Source organism: Lytechinus pictus, chromosome 1, assembly GCF_037042905.1.
Source record: "Lytechinus pictus isolate F3 Inbred chromosome 1, Lp3.0, whole genome shotgun sequence".
In the NCBI taxonomy this organism is placed as follows: domain Eukaryota; kingdom Metazoa; phylum Echinodermata; class Echinoidea; order Temnopleuroida; family Toxopneustidae; genus Lytechinus; species Lytechinus pictus.
Genome location: NC_087245.1, coordinates 23681690 through 23689887, shown reverse-complemented (window position 1 = coordinate 23689887; position 8198 = coordinate 23681690).

The window sequence follows — 8198 nt, the reverse complement described above, 5'->3', positions numbered from 1 at the left end:
CCCTTTTCGTCGAATTTCACGGCGAGAGGGGCCAGCTTAAGCAGGGGCCGCTGAACGGGAGGGGGCTGTCTCGATTTTTTTTCGTGTACAGAAACGAAAAAAGTGACCAACCAATTTTTTGCATGAGAGACCGAACGCCATTTTCAAAACCGTTCCACTACCCTGTTTAAAGGCCCCTGTATGGTGAGAACCTATGGGGTAGACCCCACAAAAAATAAAAATAAAAACTTTTATATTGGCCCCCAAAACTGACGTTTCCTGTTAAAAGAAAAAAAATCTCAGTAACTTTAGTATAAAATTCATTTCAAACTTTGTCTTGTAAAATATTTACACAACAAAATAAAAGGATACAAATGTCCGATTTGATTTATTACCTAAATGAGTTTAGTTATTTCTTTTAAAATAGTTATATGTATTATAATGTCACAAACTTAAAAATATGGTAGAGTACAGATAATCCAATTCATTTTTCTTGAATTTAAAGGGGAATGAAACCTTTGGAACAAGTAGGCTTGTGTCGAAACAGAAAAATCAAAGAATAAGAACAAAGAAAGTTTGAGAAAAATCGGACAAATAATGAGAAAGTTACGAGTATTTGAATATTGAAATCACTAATGCTATGGAGATCCTCTCGTTGGCAATGCGACAATGATGTGTGATGTCACATGTGAACAACTTTCCCTTTGATGGACTATGAAATACCCTCAAAATGTGTCTTTTTGCTGTTTCTTATGGTGATACAAACTCTATCCATGATGTATTCTTTAAAAGTCTGTATTACATGCCCTCCTATAGAACGAACACATGATCTATGATAGATGTGATAAAAGAGGCAATTTAAGTGAAATATATACTAAAGTAATGGGGAGAGTTGTTCACAAGTGACATCACACATCTTTGTCGCATTGCCAATTTGAGGATCTATATTTAACATTAGTGATCGCAATATTCAAATGCTCATAACTTTCTCATTATTTGTCCGATTTTTTTTCAAACTTTCGTTGATCTGTTTCTTTGATTTTTATGTTTTCACACAAGCCATCTTGTTCCAAAGGTTTCATTCTCCTTTAAGCTTTTAAAATTGAGGACAAGATTTTGAAAGAAGGATGATTATGTTGGACTGTTATTTTGTCATTTGGGTTCCTCATATAGATTTGTTATTTACCGTTCTAGCTTTGGTATTTTAGTTCAGCCTTGTTTACATTCTTGATGCTTCTGTTGTCATCCATTTCCAATTGACCTTCAACCTGCCTCTCTTGTCATTATTTTCCAAATCAGATGTGTTCATTCATTTACATTCCCACATCTGATTGGTGTTTCATAAAGCTGTTTGTAAGTTAAGAGCGACTTTAAGAACGACTGGTGATCCTTTCTTATGGTAAATTGTATATTCAATGGCGATGGTTAAGCGCGTAAGAAAGGGTCACCAGTCGTTCTTAAAGTCGCTCTTAACGTACGAACAGCTTTATGAAACGGCCCCCAGATCCCTTTGTTCAACTTTTTTTATCATATGATCATCCCAGCATCTTGTTCATCTTCATACACTCTCTCTCTCATTGGTTATTTGTATGAATTTGACTCCTACACTTTTAGTTGGTTCCTCCGATCCTTTTATTTTGATTGGTTAACTTTACTTAATTTGAATATATGTAAATTGTAGGATATGATTTGAGTTCTGATGTGTCTAAGCAGCCCTCTAATAAAACAGTGCACTACCAGACTTTATCGAGTTCAGTTCCATTTAGCTGTGTTCCTGAATTAGTTCTTCATCTTCGTTTGTTCTGTTTAATGTGTGATTGGGCTTGTGTCATTCCCATCTTCTGTTGAACATTGATTTCCCCCATAGACTATATTATTTTCAAACCCCACACCATGTTGGCTTAAAGTAATTTTTTTTCTGCATCAGCTATTGACACAATGGATTTTATAATTTCTAATATTGGGTCGTCACGCAGTTAAGCTTAGCTTATAATGGCAACTCCTGCATCCTTTTTAATCGATATGTTATAGAAAATACAACTTTGTTTCTTGTTTTGCTTGTAATTAGAAACACCTTTTTAAAACCATCTCTTTGATAAGAATCAAATATGTGACTCAGGCCTACTCTGTTGATTGTATTTATTATTATTATTTTTTGGTTATTTTTAATGAAAAAGTCGCAGAAATGAATCAAATGAAAAAATGAATCAGATTGAATGATATACTGTATTTCACTATGACCGATTGTTATTTTTAGCTTTGCATAACCCTGTAATGTGAGGGGTGATTCGAATTTTCCTTTTTCATGTTAATATGATATTAATGCAGGGCACTGTAAATATTTGGTGATTTTTTAGTTGTAAAGTGATTGTGATATTCTTCAATTTGTATTATATAATTATGTATGATAAAAAGTAAACATTCCTTTCAAAGGTTCTCTACATTTTTTTCGGTACAATGGTTATGCATTGGCAGGTTGTTTAAACTCGCCTTGGGCATGTTGGAGGATGTTTTTTTTATGGGGGGTGCTTTAGCATAAAAAAAATGAAGACAGAACATGAAGGCTTATTACTTTTAAATATATTTGGGGGTGTGAAAATCTTGTTACTGACTTGTTTAAAGAGGTGTTATGATTATATATCAAAATGTGAGCAATTCTTACACCTCCATTATGATGATGATGATGACGATATTGTTCGTCCTTCGCTAGAGAAGACGACTACAACTTCATAAATTCGTATGGGGCAGGCACAGCAACTGTGTATATGCTCTGTCTTTTCGACGCCCCCTTACACAGTGCGTCCCAGGAAAAAGGAAACCGGGATTCCCATGTCTTTATTCTTCAAAGGCAAGTAAATTGTGATATTTTATTTGCATAATCATATAATTCAATTACTCCTCTTTATTTTGATACCTAATATGAGACAAACACTTCACTCATTAATGAGCAAGATGAGTTTGAATTCTCAATGTCAAAACCAGGTTGCACAAAAAATTGGACAAGATTGGTTCGTGATAGGACAATCGTGCTTATTCGATGATTGGCTCATTATAATTTCTTGTGTATTCTTTGTTTTCGACTCGACGTACGGCTATGGCGCGCCGTTTGACCAATAATTCAGATAAACACTGTTTATCAAGCGATAAACACTGTTTATCGAGAGAAACTATGTTTATCGACTGAAAAACACAGTTTCTCTCGATAAACAGTGTTTATCGCCGAAAAACACTGTTTATCGCCGATAAACACTGTTTATCGAGAGAAACTGTGTTTATCAGTCGAAAAACATAGTTTCTCTCGATAAACACTGTTTATCGCCGATAAACACTGTTTTTCGGCGATAAACAATGTTTATCAAGCGATAAACACTGTTTATCGAGAGAAACTGTGTTTTTCAGTCGATAAACATAGTTTCTCTCGATAAACAGTGTTTATCACTTGATAAACATTGTTTATCGCCGAAAAACAGTGTTTATCGGCGATAAACAGTGTTTTTCGGCGATAAACACTGTTTATCGAGAGAAACTATGTTTTTCGACTGATAAACACAGTTTCTCTTGATAAACAGTGTTTATCGGCGATAAACACTGTTTTTCGGCGATAAACACTGTTTTTCGGCGATAAACACTGTTTTTCGGCGATAAACACTGTTTATCTGATTTATTGGGCAAATGGCGCGCACTTATGGCGCGCCGTTTGACCAATAATTCAGATAAACACTGTTTATCGCCGATAAACAGTGTTTATCGCCGAAAAACACTGTTTATCGAGCGATAAACACTGTTTATCAAGCGATAAACACTGTTTATCGAGAGAAACTATGTTTATCGACTGAAAAACACAGTTTCTCTCGATAAACAGTGTTTATCGCCGAAAAACACTGTTTATCGCCGATAAACACTGTTTATCGCCGATAAACACTGTTTTTCGGCGATAAACAATGTTTATCAAGTGATAAACACTGTTTATCGAGAGAAACTGTGTTTTTCAGTCGATAAACATAGTTTCTCTCGATAAACAGTGTTTATCGCTTGATAAACAGTGTTTATCGCCGATAAACAGTGTTTTTCGGCGATAAACACTGTTTATCGAGAGAAACTGTGTTTTTCAGTCGATAAACATAGTTTCTCTCGATAAACAGTGTTTATCGCTTGGTAAACACTGTTTATCGGCGATAAACAGTGTTTATCTGAATTATTGGTCAAACGGCGCGCCATATACGGCCGCCGTAGAGCAAATTTGACCAAGGTATTATACCTTGGTCACATTTGTTCTACGGCGGCCGTACGTCGAGTCGAAAACAGCCGTTTTAACATTTTTGTACCAACTACATATAGGTGGTTTGAATTAAAATTAATAAAACGGCTGTTTTCGACTCGCCGTACGGCCGCCGTAGAGCAAATGTGACCAAGGTATAAGATTCTCTAACTGATCCTTGAAATGAGAGTTGATTCAGATTCACACGTGAGTTTCTGCGCAAATCATTTCTGATATGTCTCAATATCTATTGTTTATTATCTGTCATGCGTAAACGCTTTGCCAAGCTGTTGGTCTCAAATTAGAGATGAGAATCCAATCTCCTTCCCATGCAAAATTTATATTAAAAGCATATATAATAATTGTGAAATCTGTCTCTGAGACCGGGTTTCCTTTTTTGAGGGACGCACTGTTTGTAGGATAACGATTTTATTTATAACTGTTATTTCACACACTGTCCGTTTGCAGTTATATCAGTCATAATTATTGGCTAGCTTTATATTTTAATAAAAAAAATAAGTCACATTTTGGTTTCGCGTTGGTTGATGTACAATATAAATTTGAATTGTCTGTGTACTCTCTTCAATCTTTTTTTAATATAATATGCAGTCGGACGTTATATTATTCACCATCACATAGAAGCTCATACAAACTCTTTTGTCAGTGTTGGCTATACGAAAATGCTAGCTGTGCTCAGTGACAAATAAGGTGAAAATATATCAAAAGGTAATTGAATGAAATGTAGGTCGAAGAAGAGGAGAATTGCGAAGGGGTAATACGGTATAGATAATGAGATGTTAGACCAAGTTGCAATTCATTAATCATTCCAATTATGCAATAATATTATATTTTCAATAATTTATTTATTTGGTCTAATTAATTCACTTTAAAAGTGAATTAATTAGACCAAATGAGGTTATTCTAACTGTGTGCTCATTTCCTGTTGGTTAGAGGCGGAATTGTTAAATTATTACATAACAGGCATATTGTCATGATAAGACAAAATCGAATTTCCATAATTAAGATGTCGATACCGATAACATAATTAATTTTGGGCTGTGATTCTGATATTGTTTTAAGAATTAAGAATAGTAAGACTTTGTTCATACCATAAAAAACAGACCATCCATGGTTTGCATTGATGTATATAACTAGGGCACGTGTGTGTACGCGCGAGAGTGCGTTTGAGAGAGATGAAGAAAGGGAAATGGGAGGGTGAGAGGGTGTGAGGGTGTGTGTATGTGTGTGCGAGAAAGAGAGAGAGAGTGTGCTAATGCGTAGAAGAAAGACGAGAGCGAGTGAGGGTGTGTGTGTGACAGAGAGATTGCGTGAGGTGCCGTGGCCGAGTGGTCTAAGGCGCCTGGCTATACATGGAAAGTCCAGGGTTCGATCCCCGGCCGCGGCACCTATGCCCGTGAGCAAGGCATTTAATCTACAATGCTCTTTTATCCTGCTTTCAAATAAATGGAAATGCTATATGCATTATTGGTAACTAGGTGTGCACTTGTTAAAAAAAAGTGTGTGTGTGGAAGAAAGGGGAGAGCGGGAGAGGGAAAGGGGCAAGTGGGGGAGAAAGACAAAACAAATAGAGATAGCGATGAAGAAAAAGGATAAATAAATAGATAGATATAGATTAAGGAAAGATCAAGTGGTAGATATATCGAGACGATGAGAAAGAGGGAAAAATCAAACACAATCGCTACACTAGTATGAGACGTCGACAAAGAACGGCTCTCTCACACCAATTTGTATCCCATATTTCTGACCAGATTGGATGGGATTATGAAACCCTTTCTTCCTTCTCACCCCCTTCCCCTAATCGCACCAAGCAAAACATAGGTTCAACAGTCGTTGAATGTTTATTTACAGAATGCCAGGTGATGCAGGCGGAGATGGTTACTATTGTTTCATAATACAACATATCCAACGTTGATGCATAAATTAGCTATTAACTAATGTATTCAAATTCTATGCATGAATAAACTAATCATGTGTTCATTTTGGCTAAACCGTTGGTCATTAATGTTGCATTTGATGTTTTTCATGCTTTAGCAAAATATGATCATAAAAATGCTGGTATGAGAGAGACAGAGAGAGAGAGAAACAAAAAACATAAACATGTATCGTAATTTCAGCACTCTACAATTTGTATACGCTTAATTTTTGTTACAAATGCAGAGGTATTTATATTTATTTCCTACAAAAATATAACAAACCCAATAAACATTACATCAGCATAAATGAGAAAATAGAGGCAGTGTACAAACAGATAATTTTTCTCTCTTTCTTTAATCAATTCAGAAGTCGCATTCTATTTTTTTTATCTGTGAGTATATTTTTGGCACACTGTAGGTCACGTATTATAAAATTGAATTTCTAGAAAAAAGAAATGTAGTAAAGGCAATCTGACATTGATTATTATTAATTTTTTAAAATAAAATTTGAATAACGTTGATATCAATGCGAGGTCTACAATACTTCGACGGTTCACGGTTCGAATACACCGAACATTCAAGAGTTTCAGTCGTCTGAAGGTTACGTCAATCCCAATATAGGCCTATGTTATTAAACTTTTTCCAACGATTGGTTAAATTTGGAAACGAAATACTATTCATTATTCCTAAAGTGCAATATTCCAAAAATGAAGTTAGGTTTCTGGCACGACGATAGTTCCTGATTTTCGGACTATCGAACATTTGGAATCAAAATAGGGTCCCTATCAGGGTTCCTACAGATATTTAAAAACAGAATTTCATGACTTTTCCATGACTAAATTGCTGCTTTCCATGACTTCCCGTCCGGACTTCCCGTGACGTCCCGGGGGTTATGTAGAATTTGGGATGTCATAAAATTGGGAAAATGGAAATCATGAACACCAATTATAATAGCAGAGTAAAAGTGATCACAGAGTATGAGGGTTGCGAGACACGACAAACTGGAAAGCTGCCATGACCAAGAGGAAAATGCATCTCCATGACTTTTCCATGATTTTTCACAAACTTTCCAAAATCCCTGACTTTCCATAACCACAAATTTTTCCAGGATTTTCCATGACTGTGGGAACCCTGCATATGGACCATATTTTCTTAAGCCAGGGTTATACCAAAACCAAATTCTCCGATTCTACTGAATTCTGCCTAATTAGGATGGTTTCGGTGGATTCGAATATTCCCGAATCCTTCCTGAATTTTCTCGCATTCGCGGAGGGAGAACTAAATACTCCCGAAGCCACCCGAATACGTGTCTTCGGATGGATTTGCAGCTGATAACGGTTCCGGTGTAACCGGTCTTTATCTGATTAACGAACCTTCAGAATAGCACAGGGGCGGATCCAGCCTCCGCCAATAGGGGGGGGGGGGATTTTTTTTCACCCATATTTTCCCCGATCGGCTGCTCAAAGTTGATTTCTGTTTGTTTCTTTGAAGGGGTTGTCCCAGTGGCATAATGAGCCAAAAACAAATTAAGGGGGCTCGATATGGCGTATCGCGTAAAATTAAGAATAATTTTACGAGCGAGCAAAAGTTTTGACATTTTTATGACAAAAATCCAAGTTCGTGATAGATTTTGACATAATATTTGGAAAATAATATTATATTTCACCCTTATCCCTCTCCTTTTCTCTTTTTTTTCTTGATCGTGATTTTTTTTTGGAGGGGGGGGGGGGGGCAAAACGCCCATGTCCTAACAGTAATTTCTTAGCTTATTCTTATAAACAACATACATGTGTATTAATTTCATAAGCCCTATTAAAATAGTGTGGGCGCGAAGTGCGAGCTAAACAATTCTGAAATTTCATGTATTTGTCCTGAAAATTGAATATTCTGGGCAATGTTTGTGAACCTGAACAAGATGCGTATGTAACTAGATAATTACTGCGAGTGCGAAGCGCGAGCAGAAATTTTTATAATGCGTTCAGGCCTTGTAGAAAAGGAACCTGTTAAGGATGTTTTGCAGTTAGCCA